Below are 17600 nucleotides of genomic sequence, written 5' to 3' on the forward strand. Positions count from 1 at the left end.
GTATATTTAATGCCATTCTGTTTTAGCTTAGAGCAGATCTGAGCATTGCCATTTAGATTCTTGACATAGTTATAGAATGCTTTGTGGTTGTCTTTGGAATCTTTGGCAATTTTATTTTCGTAACTAGCTTTGGAGGATTTTATGAGGCATCTCAGTTTCTTACTGAGGCTAGTAAGGGAGTTTTTTGCATCCTGGGATTTTCCTCTTTTCTGCAATTGTTTCTTTCTTTTGTTGTAAAGTTTGTTTATGGCAGGGGACCACCAGATTGGCTTCCTTTTTTTGGATGAGAGCATTTTGGTTCTGTTTGGGATGGCACGATTCATGCATGAGTGGATGTGCTCGTACAGTGCCTTAGTGTAGGATTCAGCAGTTGAACTTTCAGTTCCCGTCTGCATGGGTGTTATGAAGTTTGTCACTTCTGACTTGAGTAGCATGAAGTTGGCTTTAGAGAAGTTTTTTATGGTGGTTTCTTTACTGGGGTGTGGGGATGGGATGTGGATGTTAAGGGTGATTAGCTTATGGTCAGACCTGACTAACGAGGGGGTGACCATAGGCATGGAGCATTGATTTCCCATGTTGGTAATGACCAGGTCTAGGATATTGGAGCCCCTGGTGGGACTATGGATTAGTTGATCCAGGGCATTGGAATTTATGAATTCCAAGAACCGTTGCACAAAGGTGTTGGGACATGAGTAGTTTTCCCAGTTAATGGCAGGGTAGTTAAAATCACCCAGTATTAGGGTGTTTGGTTCTATTTTAATATTTTCCAGTATGTTTAGAAAGGTGTAGTGAGAATCTTGGGGTATGGTGGGGGATCTGTAGCAAGCTACAATTTGGATTGCAGTCTTACCTAGTGTTAGTTGCACTTGGAGAATTTCAGACACATTGTGTTGGCCAACTAGCCTGGTGGTGTGAATATCCTTGGTGAATATTGACACTCCTCCACCTTTAGTGTTTCGGTCCTGGTTTGGTGGCCGAAAAGTGTGGTAAGAGTTGTAGCCTGGTATTGCAGGGGTGCTCTCTGGAGCCTTGAACCAGGTCTCAGTTACTGCACAGATATCGATGTTCTCCATTTTTAGGAGTGTCTCGAGAGAGTGCATTTTGAGGTTTAGACTTCTAGCATTGAGTAGCATTACCTTCAGATTTTGCATGCTTGTACCTGTTACGTACGTACCTGTTGTGTGAATGCTATCTTACTGGACTTAAAGGATTGGTGTGTACCTGTTAGTTTATCAAGGCAGGTGGTCTGTCTGCATAGTTCCCAACTGTGAACCTATCCAGATGGTAGCCAGATGTTACACTGTTATTCTTTGTCTGTGCAACCCACAGGTGCTTTCAGCACTGGTACAATGGCATTGTTACAGTCAGTTGCTACCAGTACATGGCTATATCCTTTGGGAATTCTGTGTTGTACTTCTACATAGGGGTATGCTTGTGGAAGTCCTACCAAAGCTATTTGCAGAGTGTGTAACAGCAGAATAGCTGATATGCCTGTGTGTTTGTGCCTCTGCCAGGCCTATGAAACACTCAGATACATCTTTGCATGGAGTCAGGGTAGGTAGTTAAAAGTATGGTACACCTTACACATTATAGAGACAGTAAGTGTAGACTTGAGTGAAGCAGTGCATATGGATTAGTACACCTTTTATGAAGTACAAGCGGTGTCTACTGTTATTATTGTCAGTATTCATTGTGTAATACCCCACCTTTCTGACTGACATCAGTACTTTTCAGAGGGATTCAGAGGGACACAGCTAAAATATGTTTCACAATCACATGCCTGAAATGTAGTCACAGTTGGGAAGTATGGCCTCTACCCTAATCAGATATGCCAGTGTTTTTCCTGCTATGATACTGTGTGGGGGTAGTAAAGTGCCTCTGTAACATTATTTGCTGCTAAAATGGCTGCTTCTCATATCACACTCATGTAACGCAATTCCACAACATTTGCTGGTAAAGTTCCAAAGAACAAGGTTTGTGTTATGGCCTTCCTATTTTTCCTTTACATTCACTCATTGTAATGCATGATATATTTATTTCAGCACCAAGTTATTGTATATCTGCTGTGGCTTAGTGGTACTTTATGCAGTCTAGTGTGCCCAAGGTCTGGGGTTCGAGACTGACAAAGGTGTTTTATTTTGCTGCTCAGCAGAACAAGGGCCCTGCCATGCAGAGTGACTAAGGCACTTTTAAGCAGTTATAAGCTGGTTTGCGTGGATTTGAACGATGCTTAGCGATGCTTAGCTAAGTGCACACATGCGCACAATCTCCTAAACCCGCTTACTAATGCTTAAAAGTGCTTACTCCCGCTAACCCCCGCGCTAATTTCTTTGAACTAAAAGAAAATGGGGAGATAGGAAAGTGGTGAAAAAGGGGGCACAAAGTGGGAAAGACAGTAAGAAAACAAGCTCGGGATGTGCAGGACAGGTGTAGGGAAGATCCATAGCTGCCCATTTCTTTACCAGCAACAGCTGTGCATATGCAATAAATTTGGAGTGAAATTTGAAACCTTCCACCCCTGGGAGAGGGGTGAGGACAACAAAGTATGTTGTACTGCCAATTATAATTATCAGTTTACATGTCCAGCGGACATGTGTGCGAAATGGGCAACTATCTATGGGGCATAATTTTTTTGTGGGTACAGATTGCCCTTTTTTTTTCAGGTGAGAGTGGAAAGTGAGGTAGAGGAAGTAGGTATATTTGGGGAGGTAGGTTGGGGAGGAAAACAGACAAGACAAACAAGACACATACAGGAGTGGTGTATGACACATGGGGTGGGTGAACACAATTGATGGGGACAGGTGTTTGGAAATCGCAAGCCCATGAGCCCACAGATGGTAACAGTGGAACTGAGTTCCCCACCCATGGGCAGTCACCACTGCACCTTCACAGCCCCAAGGGTGGCTGTGCTGGGGGCTGTGTAGGATGGGCAGGCTCACCCAAGAGATGTGCCACTCTCGCCTCGAGCTGGCGTAGAGGATCAGCGACTGAACGCTGGATCTACCTAAATACCACAGCTCGGACCCTTCGAAGGGTGACAGGTGGCCCTTCTCCACCCATGCTTGCACGGGGGGGACAAGCCCCATCCCCTGCAGCGCTTCCACCCAAAGGTGGCACAGGACCAATGGAGGAGGGGAGCCCAAGCTGGGCACCGGACCTGCTGGTGCCAGGTGCACTCGCCAGCTGAGGAGGGACAGGTGGGTCCGCTGGGACTGGCCTTCCTATACGTTCTGTGATTAGGTGTGTTTAATATAACATAAACAACAGCATTCCAAGTTAGTTGTAACAGCATGCAGTAATATTCCCATTAACCCAACACACCAAGGTTCCAACAGTTGAACAGCAAGCATAACACCTGCATATATTGAACGACAGTGGACATTCCAACAGCATGCAGGGATGATTGGTGGCAACAGGCAACCATGATTGTGGTGTTTGAGCAGGGCCATGCATCAAAGTGAATGCAGATATTTATAGAACAATAAGACATATGTCCCAACAAATGTTTTGAGATTACATATAGCCATTGAGGTGTGGAATTGCATTTGTTTATGCACATACAGTAGGGTGTATAAAGAAACCTCAATTAACATCTTATAAGTACTTTTAGTCTACACTACATTCATATTGACTGCAGGTGTATGTCCCCTACATGTATTATTACACTTGGCAACATGCATTAGGTTGTGTAATGGGTTTGGCTAGTTCATTATATACCTGACCTATATCTGATGTACTAACTGTCCAAGATGCAGATGTTACTGCTACATATTTATTGATTTTATTTCTATTTCTTTATCTGCATATCTGGATTTGTTCACATGACATTTTCAGTTAAATTTGTACAGAACCCTACATTTCATGTAGCACACTCACATTTCTGGGGATCTAATTAACAAGCTACTCGTGTGCCAGATTTAATTATGCATGCCAGCCAGTAACTGACTGTTGAGGACTGTATATATACTTCACAGCGACTGGCACTTCCATCAACCACTGTAGATGGGACTGCCCAACTGTGGGTTGCCAGCACTTATTAAAACAGTACTATTTGTATAATGCAAGGGTACAACAACATTTCAAAGTAAATGACACAGACACACTCCAGGTTTTATACCTTTATTAATTACATTACACACTTTTCCACAGGCTCTCTCCTTTATTTGATATTCCAGTGCATATGGAAGACATATTCAAGACATATTATACCTTTATTAATAGGTTAGAACACCCTTTTTCAAGCTCTCTCACTTATTTTATATGACAGTACATGCAGAGATATTATTCCGGACATATTTTACCTTTCTTAATGGGTTACTACACTCTTTTTCTGGCTCTCTGACTTATTTTATATAACAGTACATGCAGAGGAATTATTCAGGGCATTTTATGGCTGTATTATTGGGCTACAACACTTTCCTTCAGGCTCTCTCACCTATTTTATATAACAATACATGCAGAATAATTACTAACCTGCCTGGTGGCACAGCCTTAGCAGCCTATCTGCATAGGCTTGCTGATTCACAGCACGGACACCTGCAGCTGTGGAGTAAATGAAGGGATATTGAGGCATACCTATCCATTATATAGACTAAATTAGCATGTCTTACATACTGCATTCCATGGCTACCTACTCAGTAGTGGGGCATCTTGCATCCCACAGGCCTCCTGTATCCATTGGTTCAGTAGGTCCTGCTTCCATCTCTTCAGGTCTGCATGGTGGTGACGGACCTGCCCACCAGTCCGAGGAACGCCTGTGACACTGGTGAGGTCATGAGCTAACTGGTTCCAAGCCTCTGCTTTGTACTCCGTCCCTTGGAACTGGCCCTGCAGGAGTCTTGACTCATGACAGTGGACAAGGAGCCAAACCATGTATTTTGACTCCTCGATGCCCCAGCGTTGCGCTCTAAAGCATGTACCCTCTCCAGCACCAGCCATTCTAACTGCAGATGGGAGCTACAATCAGTTATGGCAAGTATTCCCGCCTATGGGGCTTAAATATGCCTCATTTCCCGCACTTTTTTGTGATTGGCCATTTTTGAAAATTCTCGGCTGACTGCAGACCTGCTTATCAATGGTTAATCTACCATTTATAAGTATATGTATGTTAACAGTGGCTGTTTATCCTAAGCTGTCATGGCTTAGTGGTTCAGTACTTTGATTATGGTGCAAGGTTTCCCGGGTTCAAACCTTGTCATTGCTTTTTATTTTACTACTGTCCAGACAGGCTAGGGGGTGTGGCTGTGTTTAGGCAACTTTGCTCTATGTTGCTCCACGTTGCCCTACTGTGCACTGGTTGGCGCGCACCTCCGTGCAAACCGATTGTGCCGGGTAAAGCTCTATTTAGCTATGGGCACCTCTATTGTGCTGGGTAAAGTGCTGCTTAACTACGGGCACCTATATTGCGCTGGATAAAGCACTGCTTAACTACGGGCACCTATATATATAAAGCTCTATTTAGCTATGGGCACCTCTATTGTGCTGGGAAAAGTGTTACTTAACTGCGGGCAATTATATGTCAGGATCCTTTATAAATATACATTTTGTTCACTGATACATAGGCCATTTCAATTCTGTTTAGTAAAACTTTAATCATATACGTTGGGTATTTTTCATATACTAATTTAAAACATTAAATAGGAAGGGGAGTGGTGGGACTCGAACCGTGAATGCCTCCTCTTTGTGCGAAGGCTCTACCACTATGCTATTGGGCGTAATTTGCATAAACATTCCTTATTATGCACTTCCATGTCGAGATTGCTAACTGCAGCTAAGCAATGGGCACACACGCACAAATACGGGCAGCTATATCGAGAATTAGAAAAAAAAATTTAAGTTTTACTTTTTATAACTGTGCTGGGGCTTTACAATGTCAGGGAGTGTGGTGTTGGGTACGTGGACATTTGAGCAGACTCGCTCTTGTCTGTTGACATTTTACACTTCAGACAATTGCAGGGGCATGGACCTTTGGACTGCTCGGCAGTCGGACACGCACCCTGCTTTCCTGCACGGTCCGTGTTAGACTTGGAGTGGAATCAGCATGCCCTCATGAATTTTCATGACACGCTGATGTCATACCGTTCAACTGCAGTCTCCGAGTAAGATTTATTTAGTCTTACATGGAGGATTTGTGAATCCGGGGGAAACTTATTTACAAAATTATAACTAGTCATGCTGGCATATGTAACACAGGGTAATTCACAATTATTTAAAAAACCTCAGCCATACTAGCACAGATAACAATATCTGATATCCTCACAAAAGTAATATCAAATGTTGTGTCATATGCAATGCACATCAATCTGGTAACTTGCAGAACTACAACAATTGACCTATAAGCCTAACAAGTATTATCTGCAAGTCTAGGGAAGGGATCAGCATGGACTTTATCCACAGGGACATAGGTGATCTTCAACACACTTGAGTTGACCCATGTTGTGTTTTTTAAGGATAGACCTTGCCTGCTGAACATCATGGACATCTCTGATATTGACCCTGAAGACCTGGATGACAGATAACAGGGCATACTGCCTATGTTCAGTTATCTAAGGCTTTTGACAATATCCTCCATTCATGTCTCATAATGAAAATGTCCCGTCTGGGAATTAAGCCCTACAGTACTACCTGGATACCCAACTAGCTCACTAATAGAACACACACTCTAAAAGTTGGAGACTGCACTCCTCCACTAGCCACTTATCAATGGAATACACCAAGGATCTGTGCTTGGCCCCAAATTGTGTGTTAGCTACTTCTCTGAAGTGCAGACAACTGTAGGTGACCTGTGGTTTACCACATTTGCAGATGACTGTTAATTAGACACAGTCATATAGATTTCCCCAGTGATGGTAACATGTTACAGAAGGGGCTGACAGAGACAAATTATTGGTGCCAAACTCACAAACTAAACCTTACAACAAACAGTGCCTTATTGTCCCCTTTGACAATGAAATACCCCTCCTAATTATAATATACACAGCACCCCTCTCAGCTCAAACACAGTGCTGTGAGACTTGTGAGCACATATTCGTAGCAATCTACGCTTTCATCACTATGTGCCCATTGTGCTGACACACACAAAGTCTGCATTGCACAAATCATACATGTGGACATCACATCCAAGACCAGGGTAGTCATACCTCTGGTGTACTCTACCCTTATAACATCAATAATGGAATACAATGCTCATATCTCTCTGTAGCTCACCAGACACCTAGAGCAATTGCAGAGAACACATGGTTGTGTCTGGAAACTCAGAGGCCTACAAACATGACATACATAGAAAGACTGACATAACTGTCACTCTACTCCTTCTGAGAGGTGACCTATGACTGCCCTGCAAAGCAGTCTCAGACTATGCCCTTCTGGAAATGATGGACATCTGCAATTCAAATAGGACAACTATAATTTTCCCCAGGGTTCTCAACCTAGCCTGTGACATAAACAGAATATGCTTAGGGGACAGATATATCTCACAATGATTCACACTCGTCTGTAATAGGCTCCCCCTGTGTGCAAAGCAGTGTTCCTCAATGACCCTGTTTAAGAGCAACATTTACTACTGGTTGGATGACTGTAAAGTCACCTCTGGGCTGGCACCTATATCCCTCATAGGTGATCCCAGTTGTCACTGCTCACAAAATTGCTCTGCTAGCAATGACCATCTAAATATGCTTAATAAGGGTACTTGTGTTTTTAAACACCTACGCTTCAATTGCCTCATGTATACTGACAACCATGTACTCCTAAAACTTACAAATACAATATATGACAGCTACAGCTATACAATGAATATAGAATAAATGTTCTCTCCCTCTCTCTCAGGTAACAACAAACCAGATATCAGACAGGTTGTCAGCACACACATGTCAGCTCCTCAACAAAGCAGGTGCACAACAGATAACCCCACATAAACAAACATAGTCATTCGAACCTTACCAAAAGAGCAGAAACCTCACAAATGCAAACCTTCTGCACACATTACAGTCCCAATGGAATCCACTATGCATGAAAACGTATGTATCATTGTGTCACCCACTAAGCCCTTAAGGCAAGACACCTGAAAACCAATGTCTTGATCATAGGAAAATCCATAGTGAAACACACAGATGTCCACCTCACCAGGTTGCACAAGGAGAACGTCACTGGTCAGTTGCCTGTCAGGTGCCAGAATCCACAAAGTCATGTATGCACTCAGTTTCTTAACAGCAAGCACAGTTACATCTCTGTCATAGGTTCATAGGTTCATAGGTAGGTACTAGGCTATCTGCCCAAAGGCATTTATAAGCCTAGCTGAAATGTGTTGGCTTTTTCCACCCCCTTAGATTAGTTCCCTGTGCCTCTGTCTAGCAGAGCCACTGAAGTGATCCACGGGGTAAACTTTCTGTTTCCTATCCACTCAACAAGGTTTCTCTTGAAGAGTGTTAATGAGGAGCCCTGCCTAATGTAGATTGGAATCTTGTTCCAGAGCATGGGAAGTCTCTCGGACAAGAATATATCCCTCCAGCATGTCCTATTTATTGTTGTAGTGAGGTTTAGATCCCTAGAACATGTGGCTCGAGGGGATATGGTTTTCTTTAGGTAGAGCATGTCCATCAATTCTGGGTTGGACATGGCCTTGTATGTCAGGCAGAGATCAACTCTGAGTAGGCAGTATACAACCGAGTACAGCTGGAGTTTCTTCAGTAGAGCTGCATAGGGCATCTGTTTGAGGCCAGTGATCCTCTTGGTGAGGTACTTCTGTGGTCTTTCCAGCTGTTACAGGTGTCTTGTAAGGTACATCCCAAATGGGGCGTTGTACTCTATGATGGGTCTGATGAGTGATGTGTAGAGGGGCACAATGACCTTTTTTGATCTGGATGCAAACTCTTTTGTGATTAGGTGGGCCACATAGAAGGATTTTCTAACCACTTTGGCAATGTGAATATCAAAGGACAGATTACTATCTGCTTGGGTCCCCAGATCACTTATTGCATCTTCCATATTTAGGGGGCTACCACCTATGTAGTAGTTTGTATGTACTTTGTTTTTTCCATAGGGGATGACTATGCACTTTTTGGCATTTAGCTTGAGGCCATGGTTTTGACACCAGGTATCTGTCTCAGTGAGACCCTTTTGGAGGATGTGTGTGTCAGCCGGAGAGTCAATTATAGCCCCTAGTTTGCTGTCTGTGAACTTGGTCAGCCATAGTCCTCTTGTGCTTGCCTGTACCTCTGAGAAGTATATGCCGAACAGGAGGGGTGCTAAGACTGAGCCCTGGGGAATGCCACTTGTAACTGGTTTAGAGTCAGACCTAGCTCCTGCAACTCTTATCATGTGGGCTCTGTCCATGAGCAAGTTGGCAATCCATCTTGTGACATAGGGGTTTATGTTCAGGCTGGTGAGCTTGTCTATAATACCAGAATGGGGAATGGTGTCGAAGGCCTTAGCGAGGTCTAGCTAGGCTGTGTAGACCACCTTTCCCTCATCTATAGCCTTGGTAACTGTCTCAAAGAATTCCACCAGGTTTAGGAGGCATGATCTGCCCTTAACAAAGCTGAACTGGGTAGGGTCCAGTGTTTGGAGGTTCCCAGTGTCTCTGTTAATAAGATCCATGATGATGCGCTCCATAGCCTTGCAGACCAAGCTAGTCAGGCTTATAGAGCAATAGTTCCAGGGGTCTGTTGTGGCTCCACCTTTGTGGAGCAGAATAACCGTTGCTGTGCGCCCCTCTATGGGCACATAGCCTGTGGTGAGGCTGAGTTTGAACAGAGTGTTTAGGTGAGGAGTTAGTTCATCTTTGAGCTCATGTAGGATGCAGCCTGGGACACCGTCCAGTCCCATTGATGCTGTGTTTTTCACTTTGGAGGGGGCTATTTTAACCTGAGTGTCTGTGATTTCAGGGGCACAATATTCTTCTGGTATGGTTATGGGCCCTTTTGGGGGGTGAAGTTTGCACTGAACCTGTCTGCCAGGATGTTGGCGATATCGGTCGGTTCAGTGTATTTTGTGCCATTCTGCACTAGTCGCTTTGATTCTTGACATAGCTAAAGAATGCCTTGTGGTTATCTTTGGAGTCCTTAGCAATTTTTCTTTTGAAGCTAGCCTTGGATGATTTTATGAGGGATTGTAGTTTATTGCTGATACTGATCAGGGATGTATTCCCCTCGTGGGATTTTACTCTTTTCTGTACTAGTTTCCTCCTTCTATTGTATAGCTTGTTTATGGCAGGGGTCCACCAGACTGGTTTCCTTTTCTTGGAGGAGTGAGTCTTGGTTTTGCTTGGGATAGCATGATCCATGCATTCTTGTAGGTGCCCGTAATGTGCATTAGTAAAGGATTTTGCAGCTTGTGCAGCATTATCTTTTAGCATGGGGGATTTGAAACTTTCCACCTTGGTCTTAAGTAACGTGATGTTTGCTTTTGAAAAGTTTTTCATGGTGATTTCTTTGACTGGGGGTGGGGGCGGAATGTAGATGTCCAGAGTGATTAATTTATGGTCAGATCTAACCAGAGAGGGGTTGACTTCCGGTGTGGAACACTGGTCGCCCATGTTGGTGATGACCAGGTCCAATATGTTGTCACCTCTGGTGGGGATGTTGACTAGTTGATCCAGGGTGTTTGAGTTTATAAATTCTAGGAAATGTTGGGCAAGGGAGTTAGTACTTGAGTAGTTCTCCCAGTTAATGTTGGGGTAATTGAAATCACCCAATACCAGGGTGTTTGGTAGGACCTTTAAGTTTCTCAGTGTTTCCAGAAATGTGGACTGGGGGTCCTGGGACATGGTGGATGATCTGTAGGCAGCTACAATTTGAATTACAGTTCTGCCCATTGTTAGTTGCACGTGGATGATCTCTGAAGCATCGTGCTGTGCCACTAACCTGGAGGTGTGGGTATCCTTGATGAATATGGATACGCCCCCGCCTTTTGTATTTCAGTCCAGGTTATGTGGCCAAAATGTATGGCATGAGTTGTAGCCTGGTAGTGCTGTGGTGCTCTCTGGCACCTTAAACCAGGTTTCTGTTACTGCACATATATCAATTTTCTCCATACTGAGGAGTGCCTCGAGTGCATGCAGTCTGAGGTTTAGACTTCTGGCACTGAGTAGCATTACCCTCAGTTTTTTGTTACTTGTGCTATATACAGTGGTGGGTTTGCCTTTTGAGCCTTGTCTAAAAAAGGCACTATGGGGGTGGCAAGAGCCTTGGCCAGTATTCAAAAGCCTATGGGTGACAGGTTCAAGCCATCTCTAGTGAAGCAGTGTGGCTTGTCGAGCATGTCATCCCAGGCTGACAAACACTGGATCCCCTTTGAATGACACCAGACGCTTAGCCAATTATTGAAATTGTTAATTTTTTCTTTATACCATGGTATCATTCTTGGTGAGGGCAGGATGCTACTCATGGTCAGTGTCATACCGGCCTGGACTATGTGATCAGAGAGCTCTTCCATGTCTCTTTTCATGTAGTCCAGGGAGGTATGGCTCTGGAGTGACCTGAGTGCTTGTGTTATGTGGCAGATCCTGGCACCGGACAGGCAGCTAACAGCAACCTTGTCCTTGTTCAGCCTAGTGAGTGGGACGTCAGTGTGCCTGACCTTAGAGTCACCTATTACTAGTATGTTGGGTATGTTATTTTGCCTTAAGGGCTGTGATTGTGTGGCACACTGGTTTTGTGAAGTATGTGTTTCATGGTTTGTGTTGGGGGGGTGGAGGTTGCTTGGATCTCTGCTTTGGAGGTCTCTGTTGCTTTTGCAGATTTTTATTTAGAGACTCCAAGTATGTTTTCGTGTATTTATGTGTGCTTTTTCCGGTGCTGGTTTCATAAGTCTATGTGAGACTGGTAGTGTGATGCAAGTAATTCCCTTCTCCTCTTGACTGTCTGGCCCAGTCTTGGGTTGAGAGAGCTTAGCCTCCAGTTTGGCTGTATAATTGCATCTCTCACATGTATTAGTGTTTGGTGGTAGGAGGAGAGGGGTGTCTATGTACAAGAGGCAGTTGTAACATTGCCTCAAGATGCCCAGATTCAGCAGTTGGACCAGAGAGTACACCTGAAACTGCCCTTTGGACATGTCTGGATAGGTACAGTGAGCTGTTTTACTGATTGGCTGGTAAGGTCGAATAAAGAGCCTTATCCTTCTCTACAGTATAGGGGGTCTAGTGCTAAAGTTTATTAATGCTTGCTATAAGTTTTGAGCAAGTGCCGAGCTGAGAAGTGAATGGTGTGAGTGCTTAAGTTGAACGTTTGTCTAGGTCCAAGGGAAAAATTGAAGAGTAGACTTTGTGGAGCCGGGAATAGTTATATCTTAGCTAACCGGCGCTGCCCAGCACACAAAACTGCACTAATGCAGGTTTTATAGCAGGGAAATGAAAGCAATAGAAATTAGCCCAAAATGGCCAATAAACTACTAATTACTGGGCTGAAACCACTCCTCCAGGGACAGATAGGCTGCTCAAAGCTCCCCTCTCTCACAGGTGAGCAGAGAAACTTCCATCTATCCAAGTAAGGTATGGGCAAGCACAGAAAGTTGTAACACAGCCCTGAATTCAGCACTAACCTGAAAACTGGACTATACTAGCTTAGAAAGGTGGGAAAACAAGTATTTTTTTGTTTTGTTTTTTTTTTGTTTTTTTCAGAAAATAAAGCAGATACAATAAAAAAAACACTTTAAATGCACAAAAATTGTTATCACACTTGAGTGTGTAGCCTACAACAGTTAAACAGGTAATTAAACACAAAAACAACTTTTTTAAAGTGCAGGCAGTAAAATAAGTACAATATGTAGCTGAAAAAAGCTTTTTAAATAACAGAAACTCTAAAAAAATCGGTGTTTTAGGCAGAATTAGCTAAAGGCAGCCAGAAAATGCAGAAAAATGATACTTAATCACTCCAAAGTCTCTCTTCTGTCTCTCTGCTGCTATAGAACTCTGCAGGGCACCAGGCAGGAGCTTGCTGAGCTGTATACAAGCACAAAAACCTTGCAAATGTGAGTTTTATAGCAGGGAAATGAATGGCCAATAAACTACTAATTTCTCGGCTGAAACCACTCCTCCAGGGACAGATAGGTTGCTCAAAGCTCCCCTCCCTCACAGGTGGACAGAGGAACTTTCTTCTATCCAAGTAAGGTATGGGTAAACACAGAAACTTGTAACACAGCCCTGAATTCAGCACTAACATGAAAACTGGACTGTACTAGCTTAATAAGGCGGGAAAACAAGTATATATATTTTTTGGGGGTTTTTTTGTTTTGTTTTTTCAGCAAATAAAGCAGATACATGTTGGAGCAAATGTCTTCAGACATACCTCACTGGACTATATGAAGAGAGATATGACTGAGCTCTCATATTATGTGTCCCTGACAAGTATGTCCTTAGCCCTAAGCAGCATTCTACCTTCATCCAGGATGATGCCCCAATACAAACAAAAGAATTATTGACTTCAATAATTGGCTTAGCTACTGGTGTCAGTCCAGGGACATACAGTATTTGTCAGCCTGGGATGATATGTTTGACAGACCATGTTGCTTTGCCAGCGATGGTCTTCATCTGTCACCTCCTGCCTTTCGGCTACTGGTTACTAGCAAAGGTATTTGCTTCCCCCATAGTGGCTTTTTTAGGCAATGTCATAAGAACAACATTCCTGATGTAAGCATATCCTCAAAAGACAAACTCAATGTTATGCTTTTAATGCTAGGAGTCTAAATCAGAAACTACACTCAGTGGAAGCACTACTTACTTGGAAAGATGTCTATGTTTGTGCAGTCAGAGAGACATGTTTTACAGCTGCAGAGAGTAATCAGGCCATGAAAGGCCATGATGCCTTCCACACATTTAGGCCACAAAATGGATGTGAAAGTACCAAAGGAAAAGGTGTATCCATCTTCATAAAAGAAAAACAAACCTCAAGACTGGTTAAGCAGTACTACTCCCTACAGTTATTCCAAGTCCAACTAACTGTAGGAAAGACCCCCCCTCCACATCATTGTTAGGTGCAGCTCCACCAACATGAACCATGAAAACCACACAGTGCATTCCTGGACCTACTTGACTCGCTCATAATACAGCCAAAAATTCTAGGCATGGGTGACTTTAACTACCCTTCCATCGACTGGGATACATATATGAGCTCAAACATGCTGGGCCTAAGGTTCATGTACTTTGTAAACACAAATGCTCAGGAACAGTTTAGCCCACACCCCCACAAGTGGCTCAAATGTCCTTGAGCTAGTACTCAACAACACTGGAGATCACTGCACCACTCCATGTACGAGACCCTCCCTGGTAAGGTCTGACCATAAATCAGTCACGTTCAATGTAACTATCATACCTGATCCCCCCTCATGATACAAAAGGCTGAAATGTTTCCTTAAAGCAAACTATAGCCTCCTAAGTGCTGGCATAAATAGTTAAAAATTCCTGACACCACCAATAGTAAAGTCTCCTATATGGAGGTGTACACAAATGGCCTGTATAAACACCTTTACAAGTGTATAGACTTTGCTGTACCAGATTGGATCAAAACTTGCTCACAAAAAAACAAGCCACCCTGGTGGACATGTAGCATAAATAGATTATACAACAAGAGAAAGAAACTGATATCCAAGGATTAAAGAGAACAGTCTCAGCAGAAGAACACCCTTCATAGCTTGAACACGATAATTAGATATCTTCTTAAGTCCTCTAAAGCTAATTACAAAACTAAATTAGCATCCATAGCTAAGGATAAACACAAGGCATTCTTTAGCTATGTCTGTAATGTAAAAAGGAAGTCCCAGCAATTCATAGTGGATGTTAACACTCATCCTGAAGCTGAGGATATCACCAACCTGTTAGCAAACAGGTTTGGCAAAAAATTCACACCACTAATCATACCCTAAAGCATATCTGTCAGTGGTTCTCTTCTTATTATCTCCAATAAACAGGTCATAACCGCACTGGTCAAGGCCAGAAACACACCCTCTATGGAATCGGACAACATCCCAAGCCACTTACTAAATAGTGTAAAGCAAGAGTTAATGGAACCACTGGGTACTCTCTTCAACCACAGACTAAGTACTGGCTTTGTCCCTGCAGAGTGAAAAACAGCAACTGTAATTCCCTTGCACAGTGGGGTTCCTCAACAGACTCAGGGAAATATAGACACATAAGCCTGACCAGCCCTGTCTGTAAGGGAATCCATCTTGGACTTTATCAGCAAGGACATTGGTGACATTTAGACTCTGCAGCTGACCCAGTTTGTCTTTGTTAAGGGCAGATCAGACCTGTTAAAACCTAGTGGAATTCTTCAACAGTGTCACCAAACCCCTGGATAAAAGCAAATCAGTACATATTGCCTATTTTGACTTGACCAAGGACTTTGACACAATCCCCCACTCACGAATCATTGAGAAAGTTCACCAGCTGAGGATTAACCCATCATCATTGGATGGGTAGGCAACTGTCTCACCAAGTGAGCACATACAGTCATAGTTGGGGATTTCACATCTACCAGCAGACATATTACCAGTGGTGTTCCACAAGGGTCTGTGCTGTGCCTTTTTCTGTTTGGAATGTATTTCTCAGAAATTCAGGCAATAACAGGTGGCCTGTGGCTCACCACGTTCACTGATGACAGCAAACTGTGTGCAATCATTGAATCCCAAACAATGTCAACATACTACAAAATGGATTGACATACATAAATGATTATTGCATAAGCCACACACTTAAAGTTAACCTAAAAAATGTAGTATTATCCCATTCGACAAATGAGAAGTCCGTGCAAATTACACTATTAATAATACCCCCCTATTTTCCAACCAATGTTGAGAGATTTGGGAATGCAGGTTAATAACAATTCAGATTTGATCATCATGTCTCCACATTGGTAAGGTAGGTATTTTACATTGCACACCTCATAAGTAAGGGCATAGCATCCAAGACTAAGGATGTTATCAATCCACTGTACTCATCCCTCATCAAACCAGTAATACAGTACAATGCTCCCTTTTGCAGGCACCTCACCAGACACCTGCAGCAGCTGGAGAGACCTAAGAGGTTTCTTACCCAGAAAATTGAGGGACTTCAACATATCACCTACATAAGCAGACTGAAGGCCCTATCACTGTAGTCTGTATCATATAGACTGCTGAGTTGAAACTCGTGCCTGGCTTACAAAAAACTCTTGAAGCCTGCTGTAATGGAAATGCTGCACCTCCGTAAATCAAATGGAACAAGACACACTTGCTGTAGGGATCTTAACCTAGCCTGCAACATCAACAGGACATGCTGAAGAGACAAATATGTCTCCCAGAGATTGACACGCCTATGAAACAAACTCCCAGTTCATGTGAAATTGAGCTCCTCAATTATCCTATTTAAGCTTAATTTGGACAATTGGATGGGAAATCATAAATTTACCCGGGGACTTTCACCTATGTCACTGTTAGACAGGGACAACCAGTGCTGATCATGGGTTCACAAATATTGATTACATATTTTTGTCTATAAGGGAACACTGGTACAGCTTGGTTAAGCTTGAAAAGGCCCTAGGGCCATTAGCCTAGTAACCTCTTATGAATCTATGAACCTAGGGTCATTATGGTATTACCCTCGTATGAACCTATGAGACTATGAACCTATGCAGGCCTGCCAGCATCTTGTCTCATACATGGACTGATGATGTCATGTACTATAAGTTCAGCTGCAAAAGTCAGACTTGTGCTGTGGAACATGTGTTAAGTATTGTGTTCTGTAGTCTGTGTACTTAGACATGGATTCTATTCTTACTGCAGTCAACTGTGCATGTGTGTGTGTGTGTGTGTGTGTGTGTGTGTGTGTGTGTGTGTGTGTGTGTGTGTGTGTGTGTGTGTGTGTCAGCACTTGCCTGACATTACACAACCTTTTACAGCAGCATATGGGATACTGTTATTACCATATTTTCAACAGACAACACCAATGTCATCAGCTATATCAGATTATTGGATATGCAGTCATCCAACCAGGGCATAGTCAGACACTGGGAGACGTCTCTTCATCCTATACCAGACAGATTACACTGACATGTCTTTTATCTATCTACATACACCATGGCATGGTGTGTTGGCCCTGTCCAATGTTGATCAGAAAGCCCCATGGTATGTCCATCTGGTGCATGTGTCTGGTGAGGTACATGCAAAAGAGCGCATTATACTGTATTACTGTTCTAATGAGATCTGACTACAGTGCTGTCATGCAATCCTAAGATATGAGTATGATCGCGTGACTTATGATGTGCACCATACATTTATCCTGGAAAATCATTAATGAGAGAAGTTAGAAAGTGATACAAATTGTAGTTTCTGACTTCACAACCCTTACAAGAGCATTCACTATAAACTTGTGAAATTATGATGCTATCAACTGTATAACTTGCCAAGGCCAATATAAGTCAAAGGCACAATGACCAATTCAACAACCCAAATGCAAATGTACTTAGCACTAAGTTAGCTATGCACCCTGAGCATCAGACACAGCATTTGTATCCCTAAATCCAAAAGATATAAAACAGGGATATGGCACAGTTATTATCATCACTTACACAGGGTGTTGTGTGGGGGTCATTACACAGAGAAGTTGGAAAGTAATTATATACGTTGTAGTTTCT

This window comes from Protopterus annectens, chromosome 4.part1, assembly GCF_019279795.1.
Source record: "Protopterus annectens isolate FY-2018-M chromosome 4.part1, PAN1.0, whole genome shotgun sequence".
In the NCBI taxonomy this organism is placed as follows: domain Eukaryota; kingdom Metazoa; phylum Chordata; order Ceratodontiformes; family Protopteridae; genus Protopterus; species Protopterus annectens.